At 37.1% G+C, this 8,214-nt stretch overlaps 1 pseudogene; it reads right to left on the bottom strand.

The window, feature by feature from the left end:
* Positions 1-6,888: 6,888 nt before the first annotated feature.
* On the bottom strand, positions 6,889-7,708 carry LOC123387894 (annotated as a pseudogene).
* Positions 7,709-8,214: the final 506 nt, after the last annotated feature.

The following is an 8,214-nucleotide window of genomic DNA, read 5'->3' as shown; positions in this document are numbered from 1 at the left end:
AAGGCAAGCTTTAGACATACATACCTACCACCTTCCCATTCTCATGGTTACAGGTGACTATAAAAATCACATTTGCTGCTATTGTAGGCTTAAAATGCAAAGGGGTAGATAAAATTTCCTCAGCCATGTGGTTAATGAAAACTTCCTCAAGTTGAAATTACACGCTCCTTCTAATCTAAATGTTTTTACTTATTCAGTTGATGTAAGTATCAACCACTAAAAGTTTACCTCAGTGTGTGCTGGTTATATGGATAGCAGAGGCTGGAGACAAATGGGAGTGGAAAAGCGAGAAATTTTTAAGGGAAAGGATGAAGGAAAGGGAAGAAAGAAATAAAAAAATGGAGGGGAATATTTGTCTCCAACATAACAAACATCAACTAACACAAGACTCTTTCTTTTAGGATTACTAAAAACTACGCTTCACTTTTATTTTAGATGCTGTTTATTATTTGCATCCTGGTAACATGGTAATCCTGAAACTTCAAGAAGTATTATTAAAAATGCTGAATGTGTCTGGAATTAGTAAGTAAAACCAAATGCTATAAATGTGTAGCTCATTATCATATAATTTGGGGAATAGTGAAAATCAAACCTGATTGACATGTATCCAAAAACCATTAAAATCTGTTATGATTAGCTTAACTATTGCCATTGTAAGTATCATTTCATTTCTGTGGGACTATAGAGATGACCATAACACATAAATACACTATATTCATTTTAATGCCCTAATTAGAATAATGAAAACAACCCAAACTCAGTAGATTTACATTGGGGAATAGGAGAGGATGTTAAAAACTCTCAAGCAATAAGAATGCATTTTTTAAAAGATCCCATTTATTTATTTGGGAGAGAGAGCATGAGAGGGGAAAAGGTCAGAGGAGAAACAGACTCCCCGTGGAGCTGGGACCCTGATGCGGGACTTGATCCTGGGACTCCAGGATCATGACCTGAGCCACCCACGCACCCGAATCTTATTTTTTAATCCTTTTATTGAGAACAACTTATGTGCCATAATGTTCACCCACTTAATTTAACAACTCAATGGTTTTTAGTATATTTACAGAACTTCACAACATAACCATAATCTAATATAAAACATGTTATTTACAACACAAAGAAATCTCATACCCATTTAGCGGTTGCCCCATTCCTAACCCCCTGGCAAGGACTAATATACTTTCTGTCTTTACAGATTTGTCTATTCTGGACATTTCTCATAAATAGAATCATATAATAGGAAGTCTTTTGTCACTCTTTTCACTTAACATAGAGTTTTAGGAGGTTTATCCATGCAATGGAATGTATCTGAGCTACATTCCTTATTATGACTAGATAATATACTGGGTTATCTATTTATTTGGATTAGTTTCACTTTCAGCTATCATGCATAATGCTGAATAACAGTGTACCTTGAAGAATGAAACAAAATGGGTGTCTGGGTGATTCCGTAGGTTAAATGTCTGATTCTTGATTTCTGCTCACAACATGATCTCAGGATCCTGGGATGGAGACCTTCATAGGGCTCCCTGCCCAGTGGGGAGTCTGTTTGAGGATTTTTTCTCTCTCCCTCTCCCTCAGCCCCTCCTCCTCCCCTCCTCCTGCTCATACTTTCCCTCTCTCTCTAAAATAAATAAATAAATAAATCTTTAAAAAAGAATGAAACAGTAATACTAATAAACCAGCCATATGCTGCTCATCCTAGAGCAGAAACTTGTTTCCCAATAACATTGTTACAAAGATACAAATCAAGGCTATATTAAGATATAGTTTAACTTTGACTTGATATGATCTATGCAGTTTTTCATTTTACAAGGTATATGGGACATAATGTCTTTTGTCAAATTCTTAACTTTTTACCAATTATTTGGTGTTATACTGGGCTTCTGAGAATTTGTTTTTTTTAGACTAGAATATAATATTTTTCTGAATCCTAGGTTCCATTGATGTGTTAAAGAATATTTTTCAAAAGTGAAAAACATTAATCTCATTCAAATATAAAAGCTGCCTGCACCAAAATTGTACTTAACTCATGAATGAGGAAGCAATAAAAACAGTAAAAGTCATTCCAAGGGCATTTTGGAAACAGAATTTACAGGAAGTAGAAAAAGAGTGTTAGAATTGAGATTCTAACGAGCATCTATATGGAGGCAATCTTCTCCACACAGGCTAACACACGAGTGTTAGAATTGAGATTCTAACGAGCATCTATATGGAGGCAATCTTCTCCACACAGGCTACATATACTCTAGTACTAATAGAAGGTCTAAATACTGGCCCTGATTCTTCTCCACTTATCCTCAAATTAACAACAATATGAACAATAACAGGGATACCCATTGATTTACCCACTTTTTTTTCCTTAAATTGACAGACACACCCAACAATTTCAGCAGAGGAAGTAAACTTGGTCACACTCCTCACACTCCTCAACCAGTATGACACTGAGTTATGGGACTTCATTAATTTGTCTACAGTCCCTTTATAAATAAACCTGAACAAAACACACAAATTCTTCCATGAAAAGAACTATAAAACCAAGTCTTGAAACAAAATGTGTGACCTACTCTCCGCCGGCCAGACAAGTAGACAATCCCCAATTAGTCCCCAAGGAAATAAGAGATTATTTATATATGGGGCTGCTGATACAGTATTAAGAATAGAGAGTAGGAGTCTATGCTTAAACTTATTTTTTTTTTCATGAAAAATCATATATTTAACATGGAGACTGTGTCAGAGAATTAAATAGAAGCTATAATTTTATTACTTTGCTTTTTCCCCTTTTACAGTGGTTTTAGGGAATTATAATTTCCTCAATTCCTTTTTCCCCCAAAAGTAATAGATTTATATTAAAAATGAAAAAAAAAAGGTGTGAAAGGTTATATTTTTCTCCCGTTGGTGCCACCATTTTGTTGCTACTGAGGGACTATAGAAGAGGTGGCTACTACTGTTTCATTAAACCACGGTCTCTGTGAAGTTCAGCTGCAGAACATGTGTTCTGCTTTTCTTTTGAAAATGTGCTCCATTAAAACCACATTCTTTTGCCAGTCCAAATTCATGAAAGTCTACATGTCTCTGCTCGAATTATCCAAATTCTGCCTCTGAGGCAAAGGATGTAAGTGAAAATGATGATGCCACACAGCACAACGTTGAGAGATGCCAGTTGCCTATGGCTGACTGAGAGTCAGCAACTGTGCTGGCTGAGGGAAGAGGCAAGCAGATGACAATGGCCAGAACACAGCTGTGTGGAGTCAGCACTCCTAGGCGGGTGCCTGGTAGAGTCTGAAGGAGTCTTTAGATATTTTACGGGCCTTAAACCTGGAAATGACATCCTTTGTTCTTCAGTTGAATCAGGGATTGAGATCTGATTAAGAATTTTTAAGATAGGGGCGCCTGGGGTGGCTCAGTGGGTTAAAGCCTCTGCCTTTGGCTAGGTCATGATCTCAGGGTCCTGGGATTGAGGCCCCCGTCTGGCTCTCTGCTCTGCAGGGAGCCTACTTCTCCTCTGTCTCTGCCTGTTGCTCTGCCTACTTGTGATCTCTCTCTCTGTGTCAAAGAAATAAATAAAATCTTAAAAAAAAAAGAATTATTAAGATAAACCATGACATAGTAATAATAGGCTAATACAATTATAATATAATAATAATATAATAAAATCATTTGTCCCTATTCTACATAATCTTTCTAATTCCCCAGAATGAATGGGAAGAGAAGAAACTCTCATGTCTAATCATTTGTAATTTAGAACAAATCATAACTTCTTGAAGATAGAGGTCCTAAGTTACTGGAAACTCACAGAAGACACAATGAGACAGCATCTGGACTATTTCCTCAAAGAGACATTACACAGGTAAAATAAATCTGAGTACTCTTTGCAAAGTTTATAACTTTGTCTATAACATGTTTGGTTGATAGTGTGTGGTGGCAGTGTTGGAAGATGGGCAGGAAATGAAAGAGAAAAGAGAGATTGCTATCAGATTGCAGGCTTTTCTCTTGAAAAATTTGCAATTTTTCTCTGGGAAGTCAGAAAAATTTTGGAAAGGGGAAATGATATGATCTAAACTATAGTTCAGGATCCTACTGTTGTGCAAAGACAAATAAAGTACTAGCAGTATTTCACTCAAATGGGGGCACTCATTTTTGCAAGCAGCACAGTAAATGTCTAAGGCAGCCCGGCTTGATAAACCTGAGCACGACTGAAAGTAAGGAAAACATCAAAAAGTTACATGTAGATCCCATGCGAAGAGAGGATTAAATTTTCAAAGGAAAACAAAAGGTTCTAAAAGCTCTGATCTAAGGAATGATTTTAGAATTGGCCGCCTCACAATGTTCAGGAGATCAGTTAATGCAACTCCCCCAAGAGAGCTCAGAATGGACAGTCTCTGAGGAGCTTTGGAAATTTCACCCTTCAGAGGGAACCAGGTAGAGGAGACTGTCTCCCTGTACATGTGGACATAAGTGATAGCAAATTCGCAAAGTCACCTAGGCAGTGTATTTTCACATTCTGCAAGCTTAACAACTAGTAAAAATACAAAGTTTAAAGACAATGCTTCTTCAAAGCCACATGTAATTGTTAAACATTTATGTAAGCAGGGAACGGAGTAGGCCACCTGGCAATTTTACAAGGTGAAAAAATACTTTCCTCAAAATGACAGTTTTTGCTTCCACTTCCCTGGTGTGAGAGTTCACTAATTATTTGCTGCTGTAAGTGAGTTTCATGGTATTAAGGAACTGTCTGAACTTAAATTATTATTGTTCATGTTAGGACTTTTCAAAATCATCTCTGAAGTGTTTGTAATTTCAAACACATTTATTAGGCCACTGTAAAACATTAAATTTATTCATGAGACTATACGTATCGGCTCAGTAATCTTTAATCCTAGATGAAAAAGCCAAAAAATCATATAAGAGAAGTTCATCTTACAAGTGGATAATGACTTGAAAAGAAGTAATTTCAAAGATGTTCAAGAAGACTAACATCTACAAAAAAGTCAGAAATTCTAACTAAAACAGAGTCACAACACTTCTAAATATAAAATGTTTAAAACCAAGGCTGATCTTTGAAATAAATGGCACGATTTAAAAAAATTAGTAAACAAGCCACAAAAGTGGATTTCTAAAGTTATTAAAAGTGCTCTAAATTCCAGCCATGAGAGTTAAAAACAGGATGGTAATAAATCTTGGATAGTTCAAATTGTCCCAGTGTAATTAACAGTTTTTGCTTTCACTGTCAAAGGTATTCCGGCTTAGATAATAAATTATATGAGCACCCTAGTCATAATACATCCCTGAAAATTATCTTGATTATCCAGGAAATGAAATGTAGTTGAGAAAAAAGGCTTATAAATATTCATTTTCAATAAAAGTGGAAATTTTAAAAATATATGTATTTTATCATAAGCTGACCAAAATCCCCAGCAAATACATGTAATCATAATTTGACATTTCTTATTTACAAATAAATACATTTAATGTTATAAAATTAGTTTAAGGATAACTTAGCTGCTTCTTAAAAGTTTAATATGCTGAAATTAGCACATTTTTCATTAACTATATCTTGTCTCTGCTGTTATAATTTTGTACCAGTTTTCTTTTGTGTGTTCCATAGATTTTCATTCCCCCCAATCTCATCCTATAAATTAAAAAATTAAAACAGAATGTTTTTAAAGTATTCAGCTAGATTTTTATTTCTTCAAGTAGTCTGTTAATCTATTTCTATAGATTATCAATAATTTTATAGCTATTTATATATTTATACTTAGCACTATGTTTGTTTAATTTTTGACTACTGATTTTTTTCCATTGTTGTCCCGTCTTTCAATTCTTTTCTTTTTTTTTTTTTTTTTTTTTTAAAGAGTTCATTTTTAAGTAATCTCTCCTCCCAGCATGGAGCTCAAATTTAAAGCCCTGAGATTAAGAGTCACATGCCCCACCAACTGAGCCAGCCTGGTGCCCTCTGCCTTCTATTGTATTGAGAAAGTTTCCACATTTACTTCCTTCAGATAATTTTGAAGTAGCAGAATTGATTTTTATAATCTCCTGAATGCCATTTTAAACATAACCAGTGTAACCTAACAAGTGTATATTACTTGTAGCATGTTTATTTCCAAAATTCCCTGTCCTCAGATTCATCTATTTACATGTTATAAAGTGTTGGGTTTTTTTTTACTTTTTTAAAAAATCAAACTCAATAACAACAATTTTGTTATTAAACAGTAAGATTTACTAATATTTAATCATTTACTTTTTTTTTTTTTTCATTTCTTTCATAACATTCTCCTAAAAGAAATTATTTTAAAATTATATAGTGTGTTTTTAAGCTTTAAAATCTTCATGTACTCTAAAACTACCTTTATTTTGCTTTCACTTTGAATGATATGTCCACTTTCACCTTGAATGATATGTCCACTAAATTTTAAAACTTGAAGTTGACTATTATTTACCCTCAGTACTTCCAAGATACCATCATTGACAATACAAAGTATGTTGTGTATTTTTTGGGGAGGGGGCTGTTTATAGTATACTTTATTGACGGTACATGACAAGGTAGGGATCCCCAAACGCCTCCCCTTCTTCAGGGGTCTGGGATGAAAACAGTGGAGTTTAGGAGATTTTCAGTGTTCTGGGGAATAAATTAGGACAAGGATTCCCCAGCAGCTGAGGGCCTCTCTCTTCTTCTTTCCTCTGGCTAGGGCTGGTTGTCCAGGGGGCTCTTACATCTTGGAGGTTATGTGGACCATACACCACCCAGTTGCTGTAGCCAAATTCATGGTCATACCAGGAAATGAGCTTGACAAAGTGGTCATTGAGAGCAATGCCAGCCCCCGCATTGAAGGTAGAAGAGTGGGTGTCACTGTTAAAGTCACAGGAGACAACCTGGTCCTCAGTCTACCCCAAGAAGCCTTTGAGGGGGCCCTCTGATGCCTGCTTCACCACCTTCTTGATGTCATCATATTTGGCAGCTTTCTCCAGGCAGCAGGTCAGATCCACAACAGACACATTGGTGGTAGGGATGGAAGGCTAGGCCAGTGAACTTCCCATTCAGCTCAGGGATGACTTTGCCTACAATCTTGGCCACACCAGTGGAAGCGGGGATGATGTTCTGGGCAGCCCCTCAGCCATCATGCCACAGCTTCCCAGAGGGGCAGTCCATAGTCTTCTGGGTGGCAGTGATGGCATGGTAGGTGGTCATGAGTCCCTCCATGATGCCAAAGTTGTCATGGATGACCTTGACCAGAGAATCCAAGCAGTTGATGATACAGGAGGCATTGTTGACAATCTTGAGGGAGTTGTCATACTTCTCATCATTCACACCCATCACAAACATGGGGGCATCAGCAAAAGGAGCGGAGACAATGATCCTCTTGGCCCCGCCCCTTCAAGTGAGCTCCAGGCTTCTCCAGGGTGGTGAAGACCCCAGTGGACTCCACAACATACTCAGCACCAGCATCGCACCATTTGATGTTGGTGGGATCTTGCTCCTGGAAGATGGAGATGGACTTTCCATTGATGACAAGCTTCCCGTTCTCAGCCTTGACTGTGCCGTAGAATTTGCCATGGATAGAATCATACTGGAATATGTAGGCCACATAGTTGAGATCAATGAAAGGGTCATTGATGACGACAATATCCACTTTGCCAGAATTAAAGCAGTCCTGGTGACCAGGCACCAAATACAACCAAATCCGTTCACCCCAACTTTCACCATTCTGTCTTGGGCACAAGGCTGGCACTGCACCTGAAGATGCAGCTTTTGAACAGAGAAGAGAAGAGAGCCTGTTGTGTATTTTTGAAGATGAATTTTGCCACTTAATCTTTTAATCTTCATTATTTTTCAGTTTCACTCTGATATGACCAGATAAAAGATTATATCATATATATACATATATATATGTATATATATTTTCCCTGCTTGTGACTTGCTTTAAATTTTATATCTTAGGAAACTATCATTTCTGGAACCATCTTGCTTATTCTCCTTCAAATGTTGACGATTTTTTTTTTTAAGATTTTATTTATTTATTTGACAGAGAGAAATCACAAGTAGATGGAGAGGCAGGCAGAGAGAGAGAGAGGGGAAGCAGGCTCCCTGCTGAGCAGAGAGCCCAATGCGGGGCTCGATCCCAGGACCCTGAGATCATGACCCGAGCCGAAGGCAGCGGCTCAACCCACTGAGCCACCCAGGCACCCCCGATGTTATTTTTTTTTAATTTG

The sequence above is a fragment of the Mustela putorius genome, unplaced genomic scaffold (assembly GCF_011764305.1).
Source record: "Mustela putorius furo isolate JIRA1106 unplaced genomic scaffold, ASM1176430v1.1 tig00003866_pilon_pilon_pilon, whole genome shotgun sequence".
Lineage (NCBI taxonomy): Eukaryota > Metazoa > Chordata > Mammalia > Carnivora > Mustelidae > Mustela > Mustela putorius.
This window is presented reverse-complemented; position numbering and strand designations above follow the sequence as displayed.